This window comes from Dermacentor variabilis, chromosome 3, assembly GCF_050947875.1.
Source record: "Dermacentor variabilis isolate Ectoservices chromosome 3, ASM5094787v1, whole genome shotgun sequence".
NCBI classification, from domain to species: domain Eukaryota; kingdom Metazoa; phylum Arthropoda; class Arachnida; order Ixodida; family Ixodidae; genus Dermacentor; species Dermacentor variabilis.
In genome coordinates, this window is record NC_134570.1 from 36,471,052 (window position 1) to 36,485,912 (window position 14,861).

Sequence of the window (14,861 nt, forward strand, 5' to 3'; positions counted from 1 at the left end):
GTTCAATCATTTCGTGCTGAACGAGTGGTCCCGGGCGACTTAGGTTTCGTCATCGGCAGCAGCTCGTTGCGCTGCCGCCCGTGAGCGACCGTGTTCCTCCCACGGCAAGCCGGCTAAGTGCACCGGCGAGTCCTCCCATGGACACGTTGGGCTTCCTGCGGCGACGAATTGCGTCGATTCAATATGGAATTCTCACGTGCTCCGCAAACGTACACTGTGGGCGTGTCTTGCTCAAACATTTGCTTCGCGTGCAGTTTTCATTTGGTTCGCTCGCTGCCGCGCGAAGCCCTCTCTAAAGTGGGAACTCGCTCGAGGACCCGTGGGCAGATAATGAGAAAAACACGTCTCGCTTGAGATCACTGTGTCCTCCTGTTTACCTGCGTGGCGTTATGAAAGGGAAGTGTTAAAATAAAAGCAGTTCTGTTGGGTAGAAAGGGGTAAGGGTACGTATGGTAAAACACGAGGTGCATGTTTGGTACTGACCGAAAGTAGAAAGAGAGAGCATAAAGATATAAGGAGGATGTTACTTTAATGAGAGCTTGAGAAAAGGCTAGTGAACGCGTCAGTTTTTCACATTGTAAGCAGCTCGGGTAGCCCTTCTAGGGACCTTTAATTTGAATGTCACTACATTGTGCTGTGCCCCTCAGGTGTGCCTGGTTATTAATCACACCGTAGTGTGTCATTTGACGGCACCCACTCCGAAAGAATCAAAGGACGAGTCCAGAAGGCTTTTCCTTCATGTGAGGTGGCATGGGCAGATCACATTCACTATAAGATCCGTTCGCTATGCCGACTGGCCGGTGCCTGTTCTTAACGGCTGCCCCCGTCAACTCCCAAGTATAAGTGGGACCAGTGTTATGCCTGGATTTTCTGACGTCGGCTCAATTTGACCCAACTGCACACCGGCATTGCTTCCCGGGCTGCTAGAGGCTGGAGCTTCTGTCATACGAACTGCTTCATAAGACCAGGCTGGGAAGACAGCATTATGAGGGCATATGGACCCGTTTCACAGCGATATAGTCACTAAGGGTATATCATCCAGCGCTTGTTGCATTTGTCGCAAGTATCATCATCATCATCACTTCTTACTACTACCGTTCATGGCAGAAGCATTCGCCAGAAAAGAAAACTGTTTGTCCTCACCCAAGATTCCATTCTGAATCTGTTAGCCACGTTGGCGTTCTAGTGCGCTTCTCGTTGTCGTCGCGCCGCCGCCGTCGTTCATTTGCCAGCCGTCGTCGTCGTAGTGCGTCGTCGTCCTTGTGGCTGGGTTAGTTGCCGCTGCTTTGAATGGCAGTTATAGCTTGCTTTTGAGTGAGTTTCTTTCTTTCTTTCTTTCTTTCTTTCTCTCTTTCTCTCTTTATTTATTTATTTATTTATTTATTTATTTATTTATTTATTTATTTATTTTTCGATGCGGGTTTGTAGGTATGCCTCTCGTCACTAGAACTCACTTTAGTTCATGCGAATAAGTCACGAACACTCCGGCATCGTTGGTTAAATAACCAGGATAGCTTCCAAAATCATTCTCGAATTCCGTCTGCATGTCAACGCCGAGAATCCTGAAGCTAACTCGGTGAGTGTCCAACTCTGATCATCAACTCGCAATTTGACGGACCTGATCATTGTACCGCCTCTCGTCCGAGGGCGTGGTGAGAGCGGGCCTATAAGCGTAGCGCGACGCTGACACGCATGCGTACGTAGCTTCCTCGGTGTTTCCACGATGCAGCTCAAGGCCAAATCAGTGGCCAAATGAAGGGCTGATTCCGGGCAAGGCATCCCCCGTGCAGGAATTCTGGTTGGCGTCTTACGCATATAGCCGATCTCGCGTAGCTGGCGTCTTGTCACGCGCGTGCTGGTCCTCCGTGCCAAAGTATATGGATGAAGCCCTCCGATAGAGGGTACGGAAGAGGTGGACGCTCGGCCCAAATTATCGCTCCCTACCTCGACGAAACGCACACGCGCTCAGCTATGTGGCCCGCGCGGACGCGCCGCCGTCGTGGAGGGGTGTGCGTGCGTTTGCGCGCTTACTTGGTTTCTTACTTGTTGCGAACTCGTTTGCCTTTGGTAAGTGGCTTCCCCTACCCACTTCGCGCTCGTCGGATGCTCAGAGCCTTGTACTAGAGCCAAGAACGGTTCGTGTCACGTTACATTAATCCAGGAGAACTTCGTTCTGTCGGGACGCTTTGCAACGATGCTCTGTTCGGCGCCTGCATGTGCATGGTTGAGCCACGTAGGCGCGCCGTTGAGCCAAACCTGTCAGCACTTCTCAGACGCGCAATGGTGTTCGCGAACGTGGCTGTCTTTTTGATGCGCATGTGCGTTAGAGAACGAGCCAGGGAGAAAGAGAGAGAGAGCGCAGGAAAGAGGGAAGGACAAAAAAGAAAGAAAAACAGGTGATCAACTGTCGGCTTCCGATTTCTCGAACGAAGGGCTGATGTACTGAGGCGCTGTCCATTCGGCAGGTAATTGCTGTTTTTCGCGGAGCGGTAGACGTCCGTGCGCTGAGCATTCAGGCTCAGGCGCGCGGATTCCCTGCCGTTCGGGCTGCTCCGTCGCTCACAGAGGGACTGACTGACATCGACCGTGCGACCGGACGACCTGAGCCCTAATAAAAAGCCCAACCGGTACCCTTTCTTCTCTCTTTTTTTTTTTTCGTGTTCCTTTTATACTTACTGTTCACCGCTCTGTTTTCGGCGCGCCTGATGGATGGTCGGTTCCGTGCGCCCGTTCGCGTCGTAAGTAGAGGCTACGATGAAGTGGGGAAAGAAAGCTCGCGTTGTGTACACACAGTTGCCGGCAAAATTGGCGCAGACTCCGGCAGCGGTGGCGGCGGCAGGAGCGCGGCGTAAGTACGACGAGCCTCCCCGTCTATTTTCTTACGGCGGCTTCCGCGGAGCGGCCGCTGCTCGTTCCGTCCGCGACGTATTACGGACGGGAGGCTCGTGATATTTGCAGAAAGAGAACGGACAGCGCTGATGAGGAGGGAGGGGATTGGTGCATTTTGTGTGTGTGTGTGTGTGTGATTTTCTTCTTGATGCATGAACGTAGAAAGATTCCAGCGGGTATACTATAGTGCTTTCATGTACGTACGCGAGCTGTTTCCGGGCAAACGCAGTCGTCGCCCGCACTTTGTTCGAGATCTTGTGATAGCATAATGCCAGACCAGTCGCACGGGGACTAACAGTAGCCCTGCACACAGCAGAGTCGTGTGTTGTGGACAGAGGCTTCCTCCTGTGTGCTCGTCATAATTTTCTTTGACTCTCGGGAGGCGGTGTGGCCCGAGGAGCGGTTCTATCTCGCTCTCTTTGAGCGCGTGATTTCTGGTGTGGTTCTGGGCTCCGTTATCATTTCGTCACGTGTCCATTAAGCAGTGCCGTCGTTTGAGCTTCGAGCGAAACGTGCCTGTCCTTGGCCCCTATAGCTGCTTCGCGTGAGGAAGGAATCTGATTCTGCAGGACGGAGTTGCAAGCTTCTCAAGATTTAATCATTTGTCTCTGATTTGACAGGAGTTGAGTGATGACGTGGCGACGTGACATGCGTCACGCTGCACAGTAAATAATTGTTCCGTGTCACAGGATTACGTACCCTCACCGCAGAGCCACGATAATGGTAATTATTATGCTGCTATCGGGGACGCATCTGTTTGGATGTGAACGATATATTAGTGAACGCCTTCCAAGAACGTCGCATACGGCGGCGCACATGCCTGTTTTCCTTCTTTTTTCGTGTGTGCTTCATTGATCCTGCATGAGATAGTCGTCGCTTTTATCTTGAACGGTTGTATGACGTACCACAATGCATTATTGTGTCCCTCTTCATGCTACCCGAAAAGAAGTGTTTTCGCATACTCGTTCGGCGCCACAGCGAATTGAAACTGAACCTTATTTTGTCACAGTGCACTTAGCACCTTATAGTACGTAAACCAAGAGATTGCGTTTGCACTCCTGGAACTCTAGAATGGCTGGTCCATCGTTTGAATACTAAAGCAATGATCATCCTTAGGATACTTCACCACTTTGCTTTGTCTGACGCACTACCTAATTATGTACCCGTCAGTGTCTCCAGCTGTTTTTCCGCCAACTTGAGTCACTGGGTAGTCCATCGTCTATTGGGTAGAGCAACGGGATGCTGTGCTGAGGGAACCGGGCCCCAAACAAATCATTGGACCAAGTTGGGCCCAATAATATATATAAATTTCTGCGCGGTGCTGGGCGGGAACACTCCCCCCCCCCCCCCGTCATATCTATTCTGGGCAAGCTTTTCGGAATATATATTCGCACATGCGCCATACATGGACTTTTTGTCGGCACCGCTAGATGGCGCATCCTGTCCAGAGGGAAACGTGCGAGAAGATCCCGGCTGGATACGCGCATCATGCATGATGCGTTTGCGCGGTGGCAGTGCGATGTTCCGCTGCATTGCTTCTATACGAACCGCATTAACGTGTGCGCCCATCGTGAGGTGGGTCCTGCCGGAATCTTTTTACTAGTTCAACAAAACAAAGCTGCACTGCGGCTAGAAATGGCGTCCTTCCGAAACCGTCCAGTTTTTGTCTGACCGATATTCTCGTATTCATATATCGCCGCTTCACGGGTCTAGACTTCCAGGCCGAGTTTGTCTCGGCCTGGACCAGATTAGCGTTCATCGGCAGTTCGCCCGCTAAAAAAGTGTCCCGCCGCATTCTCTTTGCATCGCACGCCCCTTCTCTGCGCCACGGTTCCTGGTCCCGGTCCACACGTGCGGTCTCTGCATCCGGGAGTAACGCAGAGCCAAAAAAAAAAAAAAAAGTGACCGCGGCACTAAAAATCTCGACGGCGATCCTGTTGCGGCGGCGTCTTGCGCAACAAAGAAAACGCGCGCGCGTGCGTCGTTGCCCGCTTCGCGGCGACCCGCTGAAGGTGCGGCGCGTTTTATTCCCCGGTTGGGCGCGTTTCTTGTCTCAGCCTTGATTCCTTTCGCGTGCTCCGCGTAAAGGTTACAACGCAAACAACCGTGTTGCACCACGGAAAGATGCAGAAAAAAGAATAGACAGAGGGAAGAAAGAAAACAAGGTGAACAGCGTGGTAGGGTGGAAGGCTAGGAAAAAGAGTTTGACGGTGGTGGAGGATGGAGCGTAAAAAGGCGCTCGGTCGAGAGAGGCGGAACGGCTAGCAGAAAACATCTCACGCGGGGAGGAAGGAAGAGTACGTCGAGTCGAATGTAGGGGGGCCCGACGGCGGCGCGGTGCAGTGAAGACGGCGCGCGGGAGCGGCGTGGTGGTGGTGGCGCGCCGACAGCCGACCAAGGTCGTCGATCTGTCAGAGGGAGCAAGCCGCGATGCTGCTCGCAATCCTCCTTCCCCTCCCTCTCACTCTGTCCGCGCGTTGAGAAGCCGGCGCGTTACCGCTGCTGCGACTGTGGCCGCGCATTTGCATGCGCACGCCGCGCGGTCATGGAGCGGCGGCGGCGGCGGCGGTTGAGTCCGGCGCCGTTGGAGGCGCACGTAACCGGAGAACGGTTGCAGTACGGTGCAGCGACGGTGAAAGACCGGAGCTGCGTATGTCAGCTCGTGGGCCGGCAAGGATAGCTTTGGCGTGACGTCACGTTGCGCTTCGTCCGATGCGCTCGAAACTGTCGCTATCGGCGTGTCCGTGGCGTTGAAGAAACGTGGCGGCAGGAATGTGGCAGCCGGTGTAAGCTTCCACGATTGTTTCTCACAGCTCACGCAAGTATTGCGCTTGCGCGCCGACAGTGACCGATTTCTGTAATTGCGCCGTCAGAGTGCAGCTGCACAATTCTCCCCGACACTTCTTCACACTTCCCCACCTTTGCATATCATAAGTAATCCAGGTTTACCGAGATTTGAGCGCTTGCATGTCGAACAATACGCTGTCGCTGAAATATTTCACATGCCTCTCAACAGCACAGTGACATGTTCGCTTACCGAAAATACGCCCAGACAAGTCTCCTTCATTGCAAACTGTATTTTTCTAATGTTGCGGTTTCCTTTGCCTGGAGTAACAAAATTTGCGCATCTACCGATGCGCACCTCTGTCTCGTCTTAGTCGTACACGTCACAGATATGAACTCATTATCGTCTTCCCCGTTGGTTCATTCGTAATCGCTCGAGCATAGCGGAGGACCGAACACTGCCACGCCGGAACTCCTCTGATCGGTTGGGCACGCTTCCGGGCTACGCAGGACTGCACGCAACTAGCCCACAGTCGTGACTTGGCCCGGGGGCTCGTTTGGCTCCCGACTGTCGATAGCAGCCCTCGGCGTGGAAAACGACCGTGTCGTCTCCTGTCAGAGAGAATCCACCGCCGCGGAGACGGAGCGGCTACGCGGGCATTGCGACTCTGCCGGTCCCGGACCGCCTTGGCGCGTCGTGGGGCTCGGGGCCATTTTTTTGACGACCACTGCACGCGGCGCGTGAGATGCGTAAACCTGGCAGCACACGTCCGCTGGCGGCAGCGGCAGAGAGACGCTCAGTCGCGCATGCACTGCGGTGCCCGCTCGATCCCTGAACACGTTCTCAGCCCGCTGAGAAACGTCCTGTGCTGGAGGGACGGCTGTTGTGGACATGCTCTGTTGAATTTAAACAGATTTGCCCTGTGCGGCAAATCTGCAAGCTGTTTTGCCTGTTTGGGTTGCAAGGACACGCGAGTTTTTGATAAACGTTGAAGACACACGGCTTTATAATATTAAGCGACAGCCTGTTTGCTGGCAGTTAAACTTTTGAGGCGCGTCCGTATGTAGCAGTATCGTGATAACGTGCGCCATCGTTATATCCCCTTGAGATAAGGGACTACAAACGAGAGAGAGAGAGAGAGAGAGAGAGAGAGTCGACTTTTATTCTGAGCAAGCACACTGTGCGTCCTAGGTTGGCGGCCTCGTTATCCCAGAGAGCCGCGAGCCAGAATATATATATATATATATATATATATATATATATATATATATATATATATATATATATATATATATATATATATATATATATATATATATGCCTTCCTTAAGTATTTCACCCCGGATTTCAAATGTGTGAGTCACCGTTCCCGACTGCCTTTTCATCGCCGAACCAGCAACAGCGGTTTCGGGCGCCATTTTAGGAATTATTGTAAAATTACCTTTCTGGGATTGGGAGTGCAGCGGGGGCGTCTGGAAGTAATTGTTGTGCGCAAAGTTTAAATCCTAATGGCAAGATGACGAAGATTGGGATGCATGAGTTTTACTATGCGGATGCTTGAGATCAGGTTGCGAGGCGACATCTTGTCCCATAGCGCTTACGCGCTTCGAAATTACCGCCCATCCCGTAACCGGAAGTAGCGATTAGCGTAGAATGCATTGTTTGACATTAGTATGGTAAGTACTTAACGAACAGAAACTTTCAGCAGCGTGCCAAGGATCAGACAGCCCAGAAAAGAACACGAACGACAAACGAAGCAGCAGGGACAAATCCACGCTAGAATTTATGAAAGTAACAGAAATTTTTTGTAAAATATTCGGATGCACCATCACTCCATTCTTGTCCTTATCGGGTAAGGAAATGTGTCTGTGCCTGTGCGTGTTTTTCAACCCTTCCCTCTCTGTCCTCTTTCTAATCCCTATCTCCCAACCCCAGTGTAGGGTAGCAGACTGATTTCTGGTCAACCTCCCTGCCTTTTTTTCTCTCTCTCTCTCTTGATACCTTCACAGAGCTGGTTTGACCAGCTTATTTCTAAGTTTTGTACTATCCAGTTCTGGTTGTTGTCCCGCCGTTGTTTTTCTTAGTTTACGCACGCATTCAGTTGGTTTTCTTTGTCCTCCAGCTCGTTGCGCGCACTTTGCCAGAACACCAGCGGGACAGCTAGAGGATCTAATCAGCACTGTCTGAGTATATTATCATGTGAGAGTGCATGATTCAGGGCGCACACATTTCGGCTGGTATTCCTGACTGCTCCAGTGGTGCAGAATTTTCTGTGCTCCGTTACTTAATGACTGGCAGCAAAATAATGCGTCTCTCGCGACAGATACGGTGGCGTACGTGGTGGCAATTTCGACATTGTAGTACACCGCGACAACATTTTTTTTTTTAAATATAGTGAGACCAGTAGAGCCACTTGGTGTCACGTTCCAGATGGGAAGTATATCGCTGGGAGAAGCACTAGAGTAACTTTTGCTAAGTGCGCCGGTTGCATTCTTGAACGGGTTGCGATAACGCGGCACCAACGAGCAGACCGCTCTCATTGCACATTCCTCGTAGTTATCACGCGTCGTGACGGGAACAAGGCCCCTTACGCGACCGATCTTCAGAATCGTAAGCGGGATAATTAAATATACTGCCTGGTCAAAAATTAAAGAAAAGAAGCTCCACTGCGGCAGCGGCGGCTGCAGCGTCTGTGCCCATCCTCAGATGCATCACTGAAGAAACGAGCTCGTTTGTCGTCAGAGCCATTCGTCTCTGCCACGCGAACGCAGATATTAGTCACCGGCGGCGGTGACGTTCGCGCCTGCCTCAGCAACGCTCACTTTCCCGTGCTGTATACGCGCTGTACGCATACCACCATGTTGGGGATGGGGCTGGTGGGGTGTGGAACGGGGTTTAGTAGGCTCGTGTAGAGAGAGAGAGAGAGAGAGAATGCTGTCTCGAATGCGCGTATACGTACCTGCGTGCGGCGAATCGGCTCCTGGCCGGGTGCCAGCGCTTGGTCCGCACCTTTTATTTATTTCTCTCCGGTGCGAGCAGAGAGATCATGGCTTTTGCGCGTGCGAGCGCTTAAGAGGTGTAATTAGACAGGCGTAAGAAACAGATTACCTCGAGAGAGCGCCGTTTTACACAGGCGCGCGCGTTCCTTCGACAAAACCAGGAAGTCTGATCACTCACTCGCTTTCTTTTTTTCCTATTCGTTCTTTTCAATTTACGCCCCCCCCCCCTGTCTTTTTCCTTTTTATTCGAGGATGTTTCTGAAACACATACACGCCCTTGTCGCTGCAGCTGGCAGTATTTCGCGCTGAGTTCTACAGACACACGTATACATGACCGTCGTGTGGGTGGTGCCATCATCGTTGTTGTACACGTGTATTCGTTCGCCGTTAAATGTGTTTTACGTGTACAGGTGGTTATCCATTCTTTTTTTTCGTGCTTTTTTTTCTCCTCACGTGATTCAGCACTCGCGTTCTTTTATTTTTCTCGTTTTTTTTTTTGTCTGTCTCTCACTTTTCTTTCGGCTACTGATGTAACCTCTCTTATATCACCCCTATTCTCTTTGCGTCCGTTTTATGTTCTTTTCTTTTTCTTTACTTCTCTAAGCGGCTTCCCGGATATGACTCCTGCCCCAGCGCGCTTTTCCTCAAACGCCTGCCGCCGCTGCCGCAATTGAAACGCTTTGTGTTCTTTTCTCCTTCTCTTTGTTTTCTTTTCCTTTTCGTTAACGGAGGCAGGAAAAGCTCTGAAGTTTCACGAAATGGCGTCCTCTCATTACACAGTAGTTCGCTCCACCAATTAGCGGCTTCTCTTGTCGGTGCGCCATTTTTACCTGAACTTGCGGCTCCGCCACGCTTGTCCCATGCGCGGCGGTGAAGACAAATAATTGTTGTCGCTGCGAGAATAGAAACTTCGTGACAACGGTTTTTTCGGGCCAGAGGGTACAAACAGCAAGAAGAGGTCAGTGGCTGTGTTCTAAGCGCTGTGTGGCTCTGCTGCTTTTAGAATGGCATTGCAGTCTAGGCCGCCTCTTCACCGTCTTGGTGGAAGTGGCGATATCAGAGTGTTGTGTTTAATTAATATCGACACACACACGCACGCACGCATGCCAAAATTAAGCGAAGTCAAAAGCTACGTGGTTGATCGGCGCGTCGAAACATCCCGGCAATTTTAGCGGGTCAGCGTAAGTGGCCACGTGTCAGTGCAAATGTGGCAAAGTGCTCCGGTGTTAAACGGGCAAATTGGTTTGCTATACTACGCTAAACAGGCTTAGATGCTTCTTTAGATCTTGCTCACTAATTGACTAATGTGCGTGTGGTGAAGTAAGCCCCGTTAGAGAGCTTCCCAAAAAGTATGTGGAAAACACCGACAAGAATAGCCAAAGGAAAATATAACGCTTCCGTCTTAAACGGGTGTAACCACCTGCGACACCCCACTCAAGTAGCAGCGGGCGCAAATAAGCGTTCTGCGCTACGGCATCGTGTTTACACCACCGGGGCGGGGCGGTCGCGTGCCTACTGCTTCCAAAAAACCGCACTCTACGCCCCTCGTGTATACCTCGCCCCTCTCTCCTTTTTTTTTTTTTCTTTCGGGAATTCACGAAAATTGGGGCGATTGAAAGAAAGACACCCCAATATCAGCTTTCGAGCCGCAGTCTATTGTATGCAACGGCAGAAAGCAGGGTCAGCCAACAGGTGTAAAAGAAACCACGGGGGACGGAGAATATATGAAAGGTAAAACGCTCGCCCCTCGCGGGCACCTCATGGAGGGTCTCGAACGCGTCTTTTTTCCAGGCTGCTTTTAATGTTCCTCGGACACGCGCCAACTGTCATTCAAACTGCAGCCAGCCCGTGGCGTGCATTGATTGTTTTACAATAGGACTGCAACTTTGGGCCAACAGCGCGCCGCGGAGTTCGGACCCCCGCTCTTTGTCCGGGGAGATCTTCTAGTCCATTCCCTTTCTTCGCCCCCCATAGATGAAGGGACCCCCGACGACCGGTTGGAAAGGATCTCTGAATACTCGCATTTCGGCGACCTCTCTGTTTGCAGAGTTGGGCCACGGGCCATTCTGGCTCGCGTCTTTGTTCACCTTTTGTGAGCCGTGTCGTGGACACCCGTCAACCCGCACGTGGCGTTTCTGGAGGGTGGCTGCCTATACTTTTGTTTTCTTTCCTAAAGGGGGAAGTGTGTTTCGTTCCTTACACCAACCTCTGGCTCCAACAATTTCCTATACTTTCTGCAGATGACCCAGGCGTATATACCAATGGATTTACGTATCTGTAGTGTGCACTGCCACCTCAGACGGGTCATTCGGACAGCCAAATTATCTTTTTGTCATTGAAGCATGACGAGTGCAAGTGGCCCAATGTTTCTTTGTCATTCGGTTCGCATGACGGATTTCCTGCCAATTTAGTGTTGCTTAGCTTTTCCTTATTCTCATTATTATTCTTTCTTTACGCGGAAAAGATTTGCATTCATAGAGCCGATGCGTTGTACAAAGCGCTGTTCGTCGTGCTTAAATAACGTTATCGAAAGGCACACAAGCACTAAGGATTGTACCAGGGACGCAACGTCTATCGCGTTCATGAAATGCTGTTCACGGACGCTGCATGACGTGAAAATAGGCGTGCTGAAATGAACTCGAAGTACAGTCATAACAGGAACGCGGTAGTTGAACAACTCGACGATCGGAAAACGAAATGCGTGAAAGGAAAAGAAAAGGATGGGGAGTTCTATCGTATGCCATTGTAGAACGTGGAGCGAAAATGGAGAGTCTAGTACAGGACACAGCAAGGGCAGCGGTTCACCTTTCCCTTTCGATCTGCGTTCACCGAAGCAGCTTCTCTGGGCTACTCCTGCTGTCGCTTATAATTTAGTTCAAGCTCGTTTCGAATATAAGAAATACGACCGTCAAGGTCGTCGTTTTGTATTCGTCCGTAGAGGGAAATAACTCTTAAGGAGCGCACATATCGCGCAACTATCTCTTCATTCGGCGGTTCAGAAACGGTAATTTCCGCTTTCTTAAGTGCGTAACGAGAGCAGGCAGCCTATATAACGTACGTGGCGCATCTCATCGCACTTCTGAGCTTTGACAGCGCAGAATTTCCGGCATGCATATAGAGGCAACTATGGGGAACTTCCCGTGGCCACGGCTGTGTATGCTACAGGGGTAAGCTTCGAGTTTTCTGACCAAACCAGTTAAGCGCTTGCTCACGTCGATGGAATGGGGAAATGTAAATGAAAGGTCCCGGCGTTTCCATTGGCTGCCATTACTTTCTTTAATTCTTCCATTAGCTCTGAGCTTCAACTAGAAGAGAGCGAAAAAAAAATGACAAAAATAGAAAGACGCAACGAGCAGGCATGCAATGGGAGAGCACCTGGAAAATGTCGAGTCCACCAACGCGCACATTCGCCGACGTCAAGTTGCCGGGGGTCGCCACTTAAGCGGAGAGGGGGCAATAAATACGCCAGGAAGAGAGAAGAAGCGGAAGAGAAGAAAGAAGATCAAAGGAGAAAGAAGAGGGACTGAAGATACGAGTCATGTCTGAAATGAGAGAAACAAAAGGAGAGGAGAGAAAATGGCCGCAGCCACAGAACGACCCGACGCCCGTTATATAGCGCTGGGGGTTGGATGGCGGCGGCCCTTTCGGGTGCTCTTTTCTTTTTTTTTTTTCCCCGGCGCCGCCGCCGCGTGCCTGTGACCCTTTCGCGGGGTTTTTTGTTAAAAGCCGCACCGACGACGACGACTTGTACTCCACTTGGCTGGCGGCTCGTCGCTTCCGGCTGGCACTATCGGCCGCTCGTATCTCACGCGGCCAGCTCGCGGTCTGGGCGCCATTGTTGATACGCCTCCCCCCTCACACCCCCTCCCGCTTAGTCCCATTCCCTGTACTTCTGTTTTTTCTTCCTTCTGGTTCCTTCGGCACTTTTCCGGCTACCGTTCTTTGTTTTATGGCTTCGTTTGGCCGCCTTTCACGCTCATTTCAGAGCGGCCCACTAGAAAGCCTAGCGTCACATCATTTTGTAGCCCTCCCTTTTCGGCTTTAACGCCGGCGAAGAGAGCCCCGGGGTTAAAGAGCGCCACGCGTGAATGACCGTTCTCTACGCAATTCTCCCGTGGCTCTGTTTATTGTTTCGCTCTGTTTTAAATCCGCGCCTGTTAGAGGTGCGGGTGCGTACACGTCCTCGCGGAGATCTTCCAAACTGTATATCGTGGCGCAGTGTCTCGTTCCTGAAATGTTCGTGTCATAAGAGTAGGCATCACAGCAACAGGAACGTACGCGTCGCTTCGAATTGCCGCTTGATCCTTGGGACGGTTTCCGGAGAATTCCCGTAAAACAACGGTCTGCGCACTTTAAGCAGACTCAAACACGGGATCAAACTGCTGACTCACGCTGATCTGGCAACACCGAAAAGTGCCGCTAGCAGCCTGCCTGGAGCATGGCCTCATGCGCCGCATGATTCTGTGTCTGTTGGCCACATCACGTTCGTCCGCCATACGGTGCCATTTGTCGAAGCTGACAAATTTATCCATGTAAAATTCCTCCATGTTGGCATTTTGAGCCAATCAAAGACGTAGTAGTAATTGGTTGTTTATTGAAATAAATAAAGGAAAATGAAAGAAAATAAAGGGAAGGAAATCACTGCTGAATGCACTGTAACTGACCAGAGCAGTCTGCTGACCACTGAACAGCACGTGCACTCAGCAGTGCGAGAGTAGCGGTAGGTGAGTAAGAATACAGGGAGAGAATTGAATTCAGGGGTTTTACGTGCCGAAACCACGATTTGAAATTGAGGCACCTCGCAGTGGAGGACCCCGGATTAATTTTGACCACCAGGGGATCTTTCACGTGTCCCCAATCCACGGAACACGGGCGTTCTTTCGTCCTTTACACGGAGAGAGGATGGCAGAGACGGTATAGAGTAAAGAAGGGGACTACATTTACGTGTAGGTGTCAATCGGTCACAGTCGACAAGAAGCCTAACTTGACAGAATGGCGGAGTTTGACGGCGTAGATATCCCGGCCCACGGACCGTATCAGTGACTTGGCCTGTCGTGCGCATCTATACGCGCCGAACCAGAAAGGCCGCGCGTAGTGCTTGCACCTAATATGCAAGCACTTTGGATGCTTTGCACTAATTGCCTACAAGTCCCAATCAACCTGAAGCCGACGAAGCGCCAACCCGCGCTAAAGACAGGACCAACAGTCCAAGAACCTCAATACCCGAAACGTCTTTTACGCATGCGCCCTCGCTCCTCAGCGCAGTGCGCTTCCACGTAGGGCTCGCTCTGTCCGCAAGGCTGCGTTGCATTGGGCGGCGGCAGGCTTTACGGCGAGGGCGCCGTTCGCTGATTTCATTCCGGCTAAAAAACAAAGTGAGGGGGGGGGGGAGGGATGGCCTCGCGCTCTGCGATGCATTCAGGCGCGCACTACTGCGTCGCGGCCGACCGAGAAGATACGGCGATCATTGTGAGTAGCCTCGAAACGAGCCGCTGATCTGACCCCTTCCTTCATTTTTTTTTTTTTTATATCTCTTCCCCTCGTTCTCAGGGAGACCGCCCGAGCGCCCCGCTAAAGCCGAATGCTCGCGCCAAACCCCGCCCGTGCTAATTAAAGCGGCGGCGGCGGCGGTGGCTCGGGCTCGGGCGGGGATCGTCGCATTGTTTCTCTCGCGCCGTCGTCTCCTCGACTCGGTTGCTGCAGCCGGCCCTTTTCTATAACGAGACGAAAAAGTATGGCGCCCGTTCTTCTTCCGCCTCGCGCGATGACGCTGCAAGACGCGCCAGACCGTGGCTTCGCAACGCGCGGCTCCTGCCCCCGCTGGAATCAAGCCGCAGCAGCGCAGCGCGAATGAATTCATCCGTGTTGGCCCGCGCAGCTGAGGACGAAGCGGTGACCCTTTTCGGCTCGCTTTTATTCGCCTTCGGCTCCCTCCCCGTCGCCCCCTATTATTTTTTTCACAAGAGGGCCGAGTGCGCTCTCGGACGCCCGTCCTTTCAGCGCGTAGACCCAACGACGTATGTACGTTATGCTACGCGGTATACATCCTCCCCGGAGCTCATAGCAGGTGTACATATAGTGGCGGGCGTCACAATGGCGACCTTTTCTCGGAGTGCGCACCAGTTCGCCAAGCTAACTCGTACGCCACGCGTTTTTGTTTTGACTGACTCCGGCGACTGTTCTGTATA

General features: G+C 51.8%; 1 protein-coding gene across 2 annotated transcripts in view; it reads left to right on the forward strand.

The window, feature by feature from the left end:
- The window catches only part of LOC142575417 (uncharacterized), a 629,386-nt gene that overhangs the window by 275,003 nt on the left and 339,522 nt on the right, over window positions 1–14,861 (forward strand). The window lies entirely within an intron of this gene.